General features: G+C 38.0%; 1 protein-coding gene across 3 annotated transcripts in view; it reads left to right on the forward strand.

Moving 5' to 3' along the window:
* Positions 1-11855, forward strand: part of bsna (bassoon presynaptic cytomatrix protein a) — a 116570-nt gene extending 104715 nt beyond the window's left edge. For 2 of the 3 annotated variants that reach the window (XM_062999194.1, XM_062999197.1), the window contains exons 12-13: positions 971-1064; positions 11389-11855. The gene's annotated coding sequence lies outside the window, so the exon portion shown is untranslated. The remainder of the gene's footprint in view (positions 1-970; positions 1065-11388) is intronic. The other variant, XM_062999195.1, reaches the window with a different exon arrangement.
* Positions 11856-12310: the final 455 nt, after the last annotated feature.

Below are 12310 nucleotides of genomic sequence, written 5' to 3' on the forward strand. Positions count from 1 at the left end.
TATCCCAAAAGTCTTGGGGGTCATCTAGATTTATTTTGGCAAATGCAAGAGGAGGCTTTGTGTTATTATTGGACAGTAGTGGTTTAAAATCTTGAAAACCTCTAATGCATGTTTTTTTTTTGTTTTTTTTTTGCTTAGTGTCTTTCTTTTTGCTGAATTGTGTACATTTACCTCAGTTGAGGCAAGTGAGGCCTGCAGTTCTGGATGTTTATCTGTGTACTTTTGTGACCTCCTGGATAAGTCATCGATTTATGTTTGGTGAAATTTGGTATGCCAGCCACTGAGGAAGGGGTTATCACTTTGTCTTTTTCATTTGTGGATAATGGCTTTCACTGGGTTTGTTGGAATTCCAGAGCCCAATCAATGGTTTGAAACCTTTTCTGGACTGAAACACTTAATGACTTTGTTTCTCATTTGTATTTGAATTTTGAGACCTTCTAGCCTGCTTCACTTTTTCAGACAAGTTCAGTTTAAGTAATGTTTCCACAAATCTGGCAGTAATCATGCCTGGGTGTGGCTAGTAAAATTAAACTTAGTTGACAATTAAATTTGGTTAACTGGTTTATTTAGTAGCTAATGACGCAATTATTTTTCCACACAGGGTCAAGCAGCCTTCAGTATATGTAATCATCATTTGAACAAGCATTTTTTGTTTACTTGCATTATCTTCATCTTATATTAAAATTAGTTCGATGATTGGAAACATTTATGTGTGACGACTATGTAAAAATAGAAGACATTATGAAGGGGGAAAATACTTTCACTGTACTGTATCTTTTTTAAATCCTATGGAGGTAGAATTAAACCTCAGACTTAATGGTAATGCATAAAGAGTTAAACAGATTAAAAAACTACAATCTTAAAACTAAATGTCTTGAATTCCTAAGTTATGGCCACTTGGATAGCATGATGGTACATGTTATTAATTGTTTTTATATTTTAACTGAGTTAGTTTTTTGTATGCTTTTAGCCAACCAGAACTGGAATCACAGGACTCCATTTGCACTAGGCCTGGTTACATGATCACAGTTGCACTACGCAGCTTTCCTTTAGCAAGCCAAAGAGTAAGTATCAATTACATATACATAAAAATCATAACAATAGGATTCATACAGTAAGTACATGAAATAGACACCAAATCACCCATAATAATGAAGTAAAACATTTTTAGACTTAGAAAATTAATTAAAAATCAAATAATTAAATCTCGTATTCACTAACATATTCAGATCCCTTGCTGCATTGCTCCAAATTATGGTCAGATGCATCCTGTTTGCAATCCTGGCTATGTGTCTAGAACTCAACTAAAGTCCAGCTCTTGCAAACTAAATTGATTTGACATAGTCTTTGATTAGACACCTGTGTCTATAAAAGCTTACAATTAACAATTAATTAGCAAAATACAACCCCAAATCAGAAAGAGTTGGGGACAATATGTAAATAAAAGTAAAATAAAAATGTTTCTGACATTTACTTTGACTTGTAGTTTATTGCAGACAGTATAAACTATTTTTTTTGTTTTGTCAACTTCATTTAATTTGTTAATATGCATCTACTCCTGCATTTCAGGCCTGCAAAACATTTCAAAAAGTTGGGACTGTGGCAATGTAGAGGTAGTAATTAGCCAAAAAACTAATGCTGATGTGATTTCAAACAGGTGATGTTAACAGGTGATTGTAATCATGACTTGGTACATAAGCAGTATCCAAAAAAGCCTTTAAGGAGCAAATATGGGCAGAGAATCTCCAGTTTGTCAACAAATGTGTGGGAAGATTATCAAATTTTTTAAAAACAATGTTCCTCAAAGAACAATTTGGATAGGATTTGCATAGATCTTCCTCTACAGTGCATAATATTCAAGGAATCAGGAGCAATTTCAGTGCATACAGGGCAAGGGCACAAACCTAAACTGAACACCCTTGATCTACGATCCCTTAGTTCATCAAGCGTTGATATAACCACATGAACAAAGTATTACTTTGGCAAACCTTTGTCAAGCACTTCAATACAGAGTTACATTCACGAATGCCTCTTAAAACTGTGCAAAAAGAAGCAATGTCCAGAAGCATTGGGTTCTCTGGGCTCTGAGGCATCTGGGATGGACCATCACAGTGAAAATGTGTACAGTAGACCCTTGACTTACGAATTTAATTGGTTCCAAAGGGCTGTTCTTAAGTCAAAATGTTCGTTAGTTAAACCTATTTTTCTCATAAGAAATAATGTAAATAGAATTAATCCGTGCCAGACCTCCCAAACCACCCCCTTACCTAACCCTTCTAATGTCTTAAATGGTCTTTTTGGTTATAAATATAAGTATACAGGTCCTTCTCAAAAAATTAGCATATTGTGATAAAGTTCATTATTTTCCATAATGTAATGATAAAAATTAAACTTTCATATATTTTAGATTCATTGCACACCAACTGAAATATTTCAGGTCTTTTATTGTTTTAATACTGATGATTTTGGCATACAGCTCATGAAAACCCAAAATTCCTATCTCAAAAAATTAGCATATCATGAAAAGGTTCTCTAAACGAGCTATTAACCTAATCATCTGAATCAACGAATTAACTATAAACACCTGCAAAAGATTCCTGAGGCTTTTAAAAACTCCCAGCCTGGTTCATTACTCAAAACTGCAATCATGGGTAAGACTGCCGACCTGACTGCTGTCCAGAAGGCCATCATTGACACCCTCAAGCAAGAGGGTAAGACACAGAAAGAAATTTCTGAACGAATAGGCTGTTCCCAGAGTGCTGTATCAAGGCACCTCAGTGGGAAGTCTGTGGGAAGGAAAAAGTGTGGCAGAAAACGCTGCACAACGAGAAGAGGTGACCGGACCCTGAGGAAGATTGTGGAGAAGGGCCGATTCCAGACCTTGGGGGACCTGCGGAAGCAGTGGACTGAGTCTGGAGTAGAAACATCCAGAGCCACCGTGCACAGGCGTGTGCAGGAAATGGGCTACAGGTGCCGCATTCCCCAGGTCAAGCCACTTTTGAACCAGAGAAGCAGCACTGGACTGTTGCTCAGTGGTCCAAAGTACTGTTTTCGGATGAAAGCAAATTTTGCATGTCATTCGGAAATCAAGGTGCCAGAGTCTGGAGGAAGACTGGGGAGAAGGAAATGCCAAAATGCCTGAAGTCCAGTGTCAAGTACCCACAGTCAGTGATGGTCTGGGGTGCCATGTCAGCTGCTGGTGTTGGTCCACTGTGTTTTATCAAGGGCAGGGTCAATGCAGCTAGCTATCAGGAGATTTTGGAGTACTTCATGCTTCCATCTGCTGAAAAGCTTTATGGAGATGAAGATTTCATTTTTCAGCACGACCTGGCACCTGCTCACAGTGCCAAAACCACTGGTGAATGGTTTACTGACCATGGTATTACTGTGCTCAATTGGCCTGCCAACTCTCCTGACCTGAACCCCATAGAGAATCTGTGGGATATTGTGAAGAGAAAGTTGAGAGACACAAGACCCAACACTCTGGATGAGCTTAAGGCCGCTATCGAAGCATCCTGGGCCTCCATAACACCTCAGCAGTGCCACAGGCTGATTGCCTCCATGCCACGCCGCATTGAAGCAGTCATTTCTGCAAAAATTATTGAGTGCATAACTGAACATAATTATTTGAAGGTTGACTTTTTTTGTATTAAAAACACTTTTCTTTTATTGGTCGGATGAAATATGCTAATTTTTTGAGATAGGAATTTTGGGTTTTCATGAGCTGTATGCCAAAATCATCAGTATTAAAACAATAAAAGACCTGAAATATTTCAGTTGGTGTGCAATGAATCTAAAATATATGAAAGTTTAATTTTTATCATTACATTATGGAAAATAATGAACTTTATCACAATATGCTAATTTTTTGAGAAGGACCTGTATATATTTGTTATAAGTATATTGTCCCTTAAATCTTAAATTATAGAATAGACATTACTGTAATAAACAATAATAAACAACAACACACAGTAGTACTATACATAACACACATCACATTTCAGTACAGTATGTGTGCTGTACCATACACCATAATCCTTTTTTATATCTACCAGAAACAACAATAACTCTCATATTTCTCTATTATTTCCTTCTTTATTTCAATAGTGTTCTATTTTGTAGGTGTAATTGCACGAAATAAAGAATACTTTACTCAGCAATTTCCTTCTTCTCTCTCACTCACTGTCCCCTCTGTCTGATACACAGTGACAGCTACTGGCAGGAGTAATTATACAAGAGAGAGACGCTGGGAGTCACGTGTTTCGTGAATTTCGGTTCGTAAATCGAAATGTGTTTGTACGTTAAGTTGAAAAAGATCGTTCGTAACCCGAAATGTTCGTATAGTAAAGCGTTTGTAACATAAGGGTCTATTGTATTGTGGTCTGACGAATCAGCATTCCAGATAATTTTTGGAAGAAATGGATGAGGTTTGCTTCAGACCAAAGACGAAAAGGACCATCCTTTTGTAAGGACCACTACATTTCACACATGGCCTATAGGGCAATAATTGGCTTGTCAGGGGAGCGAGGGTCTGAGAGGTTCCTCATAAGTGATACAGTAATGACCTCTGCTGACTGGTCAATGGCGCCTGTGCAGAGACAGGGACAATAGAATCTTTGCATGACTACCTGTGCATGGTACAGATGTCTATATGAACTCGCTTGGTGGAGGTGAGCTACTGTGTGTTAGTGCCTTAGTTATGGTCCTTCTCAATCAGGAGTGGTGGTCTGCAGCAATAAGAGGTGAAATATAATAGTGTAATTTGATATGACTACATTGGAAGAGAAATTGTTGGAAAATCCATAAAAAAGAATATTTCAATGCAATAGTGCAAATAATTCAGGTCTTTTACCATCAATCATACATAATATTTTGATTTATAGAAATCAGTAGCATCAGTAGAAATCTCAGTCTGTGTAGGGCAAGGCTGGAAAGTATTGTTGAGTGTGCATGACCTTCGAGTCCTTGGATGGCATTGCAAGACAAACCGTCATGCTACTGTGATATATAAATATTTGTGAGGTCAGGAACATATATTAAATGAAAAGGCCTAGCTCACTATTGACATTCCAGTTCATCTAAATGTTTAATGGGGTTGAGGTCAGGGCCCTGTGCAGGCCATAGTCCTCCACACCAAACTCATTAATGTGTTTGAGAGTACTTAAGCATTTAACAAAATTTGCCACTGCATTAAGAAATCCAGCTTGAAACTATAAAACCAATTCTACACAGCAAAAAGTCCAGTGTTGAATTAACTCCCACAGAGTTGATTTTAACACTTTTTCAGGGTTTATATAGCTCCACACTCTTAAGAGTTAAATCAACACTTTCAAAATAGTTAAATGTTTAACACCTTGTCAGAGTTCCTGTTTTAACTCATAAAACAGAGTTAAAGTAACTAAGGGAGTACAAACTTTGGCTGAAAGGTAAAGTGGTAGCCTAGTGGGTAGAGCTTTGGGCTATCAACCGAAAGATTGGTGGTTCAAATCCAGGCTCTGCTATGCAACCACTGTTGGGTTCTATCTAAAAATAACACTGCTCTGAGTTATATTGTACTATTTCAGTAGTGTTCATTTAACTCCCTAAATTATTCTTCTAATAATAAGAAGAATTAATTCCAATACACCAAATAATTTTCAAAAATAACATTTATTTTTCCTGGTGGTGGCGGTTGAAGATGCAAAAGCAACAACAGGCCATTTGTTGGTCATAGGCTAAAGACAAAGTCACAATCAAATAATGGAAAATTCATCAAATTTAATACTTACAGAGAGGTGTTGAGTTTTGAAATGTCTATCTATTGGTCATATTTTCCCTTAAATCAGATAAACTTTGAAACAGAGAATAAACAAACTAAATCTTAAACTCTACAATAATGAATGCATGAATTAATGCAAAAAAAGAGACTGCAATTATTAGATTAGATTCAACTTTATTGTCATTGTGCGGAGTACAAGTACAGAGCCAACGAAATGCAGTAGCATCTAACCAGAAGATAGAGATTATTTACATATAATACAGCAGTGTTAATTTTAATTTTGACAGCAAATTTTGATTTAGTTTTAGTCATAGTCTTTTGACTAAAATGTAATTTAGTTTTAGTCATAATTTAGTCATCTGAATTGTTTTAGTTTTAGTCTAGTTTTAGTCGACTAATTACCATAAGAATATAGTCGACTAAATCTACAGTCGATTCAGTCGACTAAAATACATATTTGTTTGTTTGTTTATTAGGATTTTAACGTCATGTTTTTACACATTGGTTACATTCATGACAGGTACGGTAGTTATTCATTACACAAGTTTATTCGATTCTCAAGGTTATATCGAACACAGTCATGGACAAATTTAGTATCTTCAGTTCACCTCACTTGCACGTGTTTGGACTGTGGGAGGAAACCGGAGCACCCGGAGAAAACTCACGCTGACACGGGGAGAACATGCAAACTCCACACAGAAAGGACCCGGACCGCCCCACCTGGGGTTCGAACCCAGGACCTTCTTGCTGTGAGGCGACAGTGTTACCCACTTAGCCACCGTGCCGCCCTAAAATACATATAAAGGGTGTAAAATGTAAATGCTTTTTCATCAGTTCCCTTAAATTATTTAAGTCATTATATACACTTACACAAAATGAAACATTTTTAATCAGTTATGGAATATTATTAATGTTTGAATGTGCAATACACACAAAAACAGATTTAACTTATTTCAAACAACATCTTTATTTACATGACCTTGCTTATTGAGCACAACAATAACAAAAGATTAATGACCAGTAGGCCTGCTCTGCCTGAAGAGTATATGCATTGTTCATAACAAATTGCATATTACATTCTTTATAAAACTGGGTACCGTAAAAGCAGCTGTGACATTGTGTTGCCATTATACTGCCAGCAGTGCCAGATGTTTCAGAGTGCCAGATGTTTCAGATTTGTTGTGTTTTTACCCGAGATCGTCGCCCCACATGGTTTACACACATCGTCTTGTTTTTCATGATGTCATATGAGAAATGTGTCCATATATTGACTCTCCTCTTTCACCCTGTTGACATTGTGGAGTTAATCTAGTTCCATGAGTAAAGACAGTTCACAGGCTAGTCTGGTCTTCCCGGGTTTAGATCAAATCTGTGCAAGTGTGCTCTTACCGTGGTATTGCAAAAGATTAGTACTGATTGGATGGCTAATCGGCTTGTCCCGCCTCTCCTCATACGCTAAAGTAGTTCTGATTGGATCGCTTCCTAACTTGTCCCTACCTTCCACAAAACTAAATCAGTTCTGATTGGATGTCGTCCCTGCCAAACATTTTCGTCTAGTTTTTATTCGTTGACGAAAGTGTCGATTCATTTCGTCATAGTTTTTATCCTTATATGTAGTTTTTATTTAGTTATCATTCGTCATTCGTCAAGGAAATTAACACTGTAATACAGTTAAAGTGTCCAGATAAGTAACAAGTAAGTAACAATGAAGAGACATACAGTGTATCACAAAAGTGAGTACACCCCTCACATTTCTGCAAATATTTCATTATATCTTTTCATGGGACAACACTATAGAAATAAAACTTGGATATAACTTAGAGTAGTCAGTGTACAGCTTGTATAGCAGTGTAGATTTACTGTCTTGTGAAAATAACTCAACACACAGCCATTAATGTCTAAATAGCTGGCAACATAAGTGAGTACACCCCACAGTGAACATGTCCAAATTGTGCCCAAATGTGTCGTTGTCCCTCCCTGGTGTTATGTGTCAAGGTCCCAGGTGTAAATGGGGAGCAGGGCTGTTAAATTTGGTGTTTTGGGTACAATTCTCTCATACTGGCCACTGGATATTCAACATGGCACCTCATGGCAAAGAACTCTCTGAGGATGTGAGAAATAGAATTGTTGCTCTCCACAAAGATGGCCTGGGCTATAAGAAGATTGCTAACACCCAGAAACTGAGCTACAGCATGGTGGCCAAGGTCATACAGCGGTTTTCCAGGACAGGTTCCACTCGGAACAGGCTTCGCCAGGGTCGACCAAAAAAGTTGAGTCCACGTGTTCGGCGTCATATCCAGAGGTTGGCTTTAAAAAATAGACACATGAGTGCTGCCAGCATTGCTGCAGAGGTTGAAGACGTGGGAGGTCAGCCTGTCAGTGCTCAGACCATACGCCGCACACTGCATCAACTCGGTCTGCATGGTCGTCATCCCAGAAGGAAGCTGACGCACAAGAAAGCCCGCAAACAGTTTGCTGAAGACAAGCAGTCCAAGAACATGGATTACTGGAATGCCCTGTGGTCTGACGAGACCAAGATAAACTTGTTTGGCTCAGATGGTGTCCAGCATGTGTGGCGGCGCCCTGGTGAGAAGTACCAAGACAACTGTATCTTGCCTACAGTCAAGCATGGTGGTGGTAGCATCATGGTCTTGGGCTGCATGAGTGTTGCTGGCACTGAAGAGCTGCAGTTCATTGAGGGAAACATGAATTTCAACATGTACTGTGACATTCTGAAACAGAGCATGATCCCCTCCCTTCGAAAACTGGGCCTCATGGCAGTTTTCCAACAGGATAAGGACCCCAAACACAACCTCCAAGATGACAACTGCCTTGCTGAGGAAGCTGAAGGTAAAGGTGATGGACTAAACCCAATTGAGCACCTGTGGCGCATCCTCAAGTGGAAGGTGGAGGAGTTCAAGGTGTCTAACATCCACCAGCTCCGTGATGTCATCATGGAGGAGTGGAAGAGGATTCCAGTAGCAACCTGTGCAGCTCTGGTGAATTCCATGCCCAGGAGGGTTAAGGCAGTGCTGGATAATAATGGTGGTCACACAGAATATTGACACTTTGGGCACAATTTGGACATGTTCACTGTGGGGTGTACTCACTTATGTTGCCAGCCATTTAGACATGAATGGCTGTGTGTTGAGTTATTTTCAGAAGACAGTAAATCTACACTGCTATACAAGCTGTACACTGACTACTCTAAGTTATATCCAAGTTTTATTTCTATAGTGTTGTCCCATGAAAAGATATAATAAAATATTTGCAGAAATGTGAGGGGTGTACTCACTTTTGTGATACACTGTATATCAAGAACAGTAAACAGACAATGATTGTCCAGTGTATAAACTAGACTATAATTACAAAGTTATGAAAGGTGAACATTATAGCAAATGCATTAAAACATGCAAAACACACATGTCTGGTGAACTTTCTGCTGACTGCAACACGTGACGCAGCTCTGGTGTTGAAGTGAGCCTCTTGACCTCTTTTATGATATTAAGCTTGAAGAACGCATTCCGTCTTGTCATAAAAAAAGGAGAGTCTTGATCAGTCTTTAATTAAGAATGAATTTTAAACTACTAGTTGTACTACTACATTAAATGCTTAATTTCAACCCAGTATAAACATCATTCCAAACTTACCAATCCTTTTGTATCCAGAAATCTTGGGAAGGTGGAAAGGATATCAGCACTTCTGCCTGGATCATTAACAAGTTTCTGGCGGTGCTGAAAAATCTCCCTCATCATCTTCTCAGATTCTCATTTAATCTGAAAAGAGATTAAATATCTAATTTAAATTTTGCAATTGTCATGCAGTTATTTGGCACAAATAAAAAAAATATGGAACACACATACCCATGATTATCAATCATATGAGCCACCAATATGTTAACCATTTGCCCAGAATAATCATTGAAAAAAGAACACAAAACAACCACAGTACACAGTTACAGTACACAGTTCCCCATCAGGCAGGGAGAAAACAAGTCATTTAGCTTGCTAACCTAGCTGACTAGACGGCTAAACATGCAAATAAAAAATCATACAGGACCAAAAAGCAGCTGAGTATGTGAAAACACTGCTGAAAACAAAGCAAGACTACTTTTTGCTTTAAATGGAGAATCTCCATTCAAAATGCTGTGTGGTCTAGGACTAGGCTTAATCCCTGTCTGTGAAACCACCCCTGCAAGTTCTCGGGCCCAAGCTTAACTGCTTGCAAAACAGTAACAATAAGTATCTATAATTTCCCAAACAATATTAAGTGGTAAACATGCCTCTGTCCAAACTTTTTGAGTGTGTTGCAGGGATCAAATTCTAATTTTGTTCTTATTAAAAAAAATATAATGTAGTTTGTCAGTAAAAACATTGTAAATATGTTCACACAACCAGATTTTCAAGACTTAGTGCCTAACTTACAACACCAAATCAGAAACAGCTGGGACAGTATGAAAAACAAAAGTATTACATTTACAACACAGTATGAAAAGGTATTACATTTACAACACCACATGCTGCACACATTCCAAAGGCACCCAGATAATAAGGGTTTGGGTACTGGACTGGACTGTCTGCAGTCCTGATCTGTCCCAATGGAGAATGTCTGGAGAATTTGTAACTGAAAACAACAACCCTGTTCTGTTGCACACCATGCGTTTGCAGGAAGAATAGGACAAAATAACTCCTGATACACGTAGGGTTGCCAACCGTCCCGTAAAATACGGAATCGTTCCTTATTTGAAAACTAAACGTCGTGTTCCGTATTGAACTGATGCGCTTTGTTCCGTATTTTTATCAGTGGGAAAGAAATGCTGCAGATTAGACTGAGACAGGGCGATATGTATGAAACAGAAGGAAACTGCTGCTACCGTGGGAATTAGAAAGCGTTTGGTTTGGTTATTATTTTAAGTGGTATTTACTTTTAGTCTCAGTAACGCCGTGTGTGCACAGGCATATCAGCATAACAACACCCCCCCCCCCCCCCCCCCAGATTTTCTCACTGCCCCCCTAAGCAACGCAGTCCAGAACCGAGGCTGCATGTCAGTGTGAAGATGGATTATGTAAAAATATTGTTTGCACTATTGAAAAAATTTTTTTACATGCTGTTCTTTATGCATGTTGTTTTGCCTAAAATATGGTTCTGATTTATTATTATAAAGAATGAAAATAATATATGTTAAACAGTGTAAATAAAACATTTTGATAATGTTCCTATGACGGTGTAAGACCCGTTACATTTTTTATAGGTGCAACCCTAACTGCCTACTGAGCTGGAGCTTTATAATGTCGCCATTCCTTTTCACAAAACTTAAAAAATGTTTTGGCGTGTATCTAGGGTTGCCAACTTTCAGAACTGGAAATAAAAAACACCATGGGCTGGTGGGTTGGCGGAAGGCATAGGGTGGGGGTGTTTTGACGAGTGTTTACCTGAGCTGGAGCGAATAGACCTCTGTTATGACAAATTTATACATCATAGAAATGCCAAAGTAGTTGTAAAAAGGACAATGCAGCCTATGAATTTTAATCATTCCTGCAACTACTTCTTTGTAATGTAATGTAATGTAATATAAATTAATACCTAAAATTTTTCCTATATGGTTTTTGTGCATATATTTCTCACTGTAGGTTGCTCAGAAGTTGGATTTACTTTGTCCTCCCTGTTCTGGCAAGCAAACACTACCAAAGATGTCCGGATACTCTACTACACATACAAGAATGACCGCTTCTCTTCCAGGCAAATAGGCAGCAGTGTAACAATGCAAAGGCAAACCTCAACTATTTCTGCATCAATTAATTCAATGGGCATCTCAAAAATTCAATCCATGTTTAGCTTCACTACTGGAGGAATGAAAATGTTGCAGGTGAGGAGGTTCATAAGTTTCAATCACGTGTCAACATATCTGCTTGCTCTTGGCAAAAAGGTAGCAGTGCATTGCTTGCCAGGATTTGTGATTCCACGTTTCTGTAGCTACTTAGACAAACTTGACTCCCCTCTTATCTCAGGAATGATAAAAAAATAAAAAATTAAAATTAAAAAAATACAGCAAAGCTAAAAATGTAAACAAGTTAATATAACTTCATAGGTTTTTCCTATCCCATCAATGACCTTATTTTATGTCCTGATATAAAAAAAAGAAAGAATAAAAATGTTACATGAGAAATCTCTTAAGCTTGCATCTCAAGCTCAGTTTTTAACATTCCAAAATGGGGGAAAAACTTTCTTTCTTGGTTCTTCAATGAATGCAGACTGTTGATTCTCTCTGATCTTACAATGTGTTCAAGAAATGTACAGTGGAGTCTGAATGCATGTTACTTTATATCCAAGACCTTACACTGTTCACCTATTTGATGAGACTTTGGATGGGCATAAAAAATGATGATTCAGAAAAAAAAGAAATGCATGTATGATGAGATGATTATATAATATATTATGAGGATACTCTGGACAGAAGACACTAGACTATGAAATATATAAGAATGTTTTGAGGCTTTGACCAGTCAGGTCTTACTTGTCTGTTAGCCATTGCAAAGCCATTTAAAAACCGGC

The sequence above is a fragment of the Trichomycterus rosablanca genome, chromosome 7 (genome assembly GCF_030014385.1).
Source record: "Trichomycterus rosablanca isolate fTriRos1 chromosome 7, fTriRos1.hap1, whole genome shotgun sequence".
NCBI classification, from domain to species: Eukaryota; Metazoa; Chordata; class Actinopteri; order Siluriformes; family Trichomycteridae; genus Trichomycterus; species Trichomycterus rosablanca.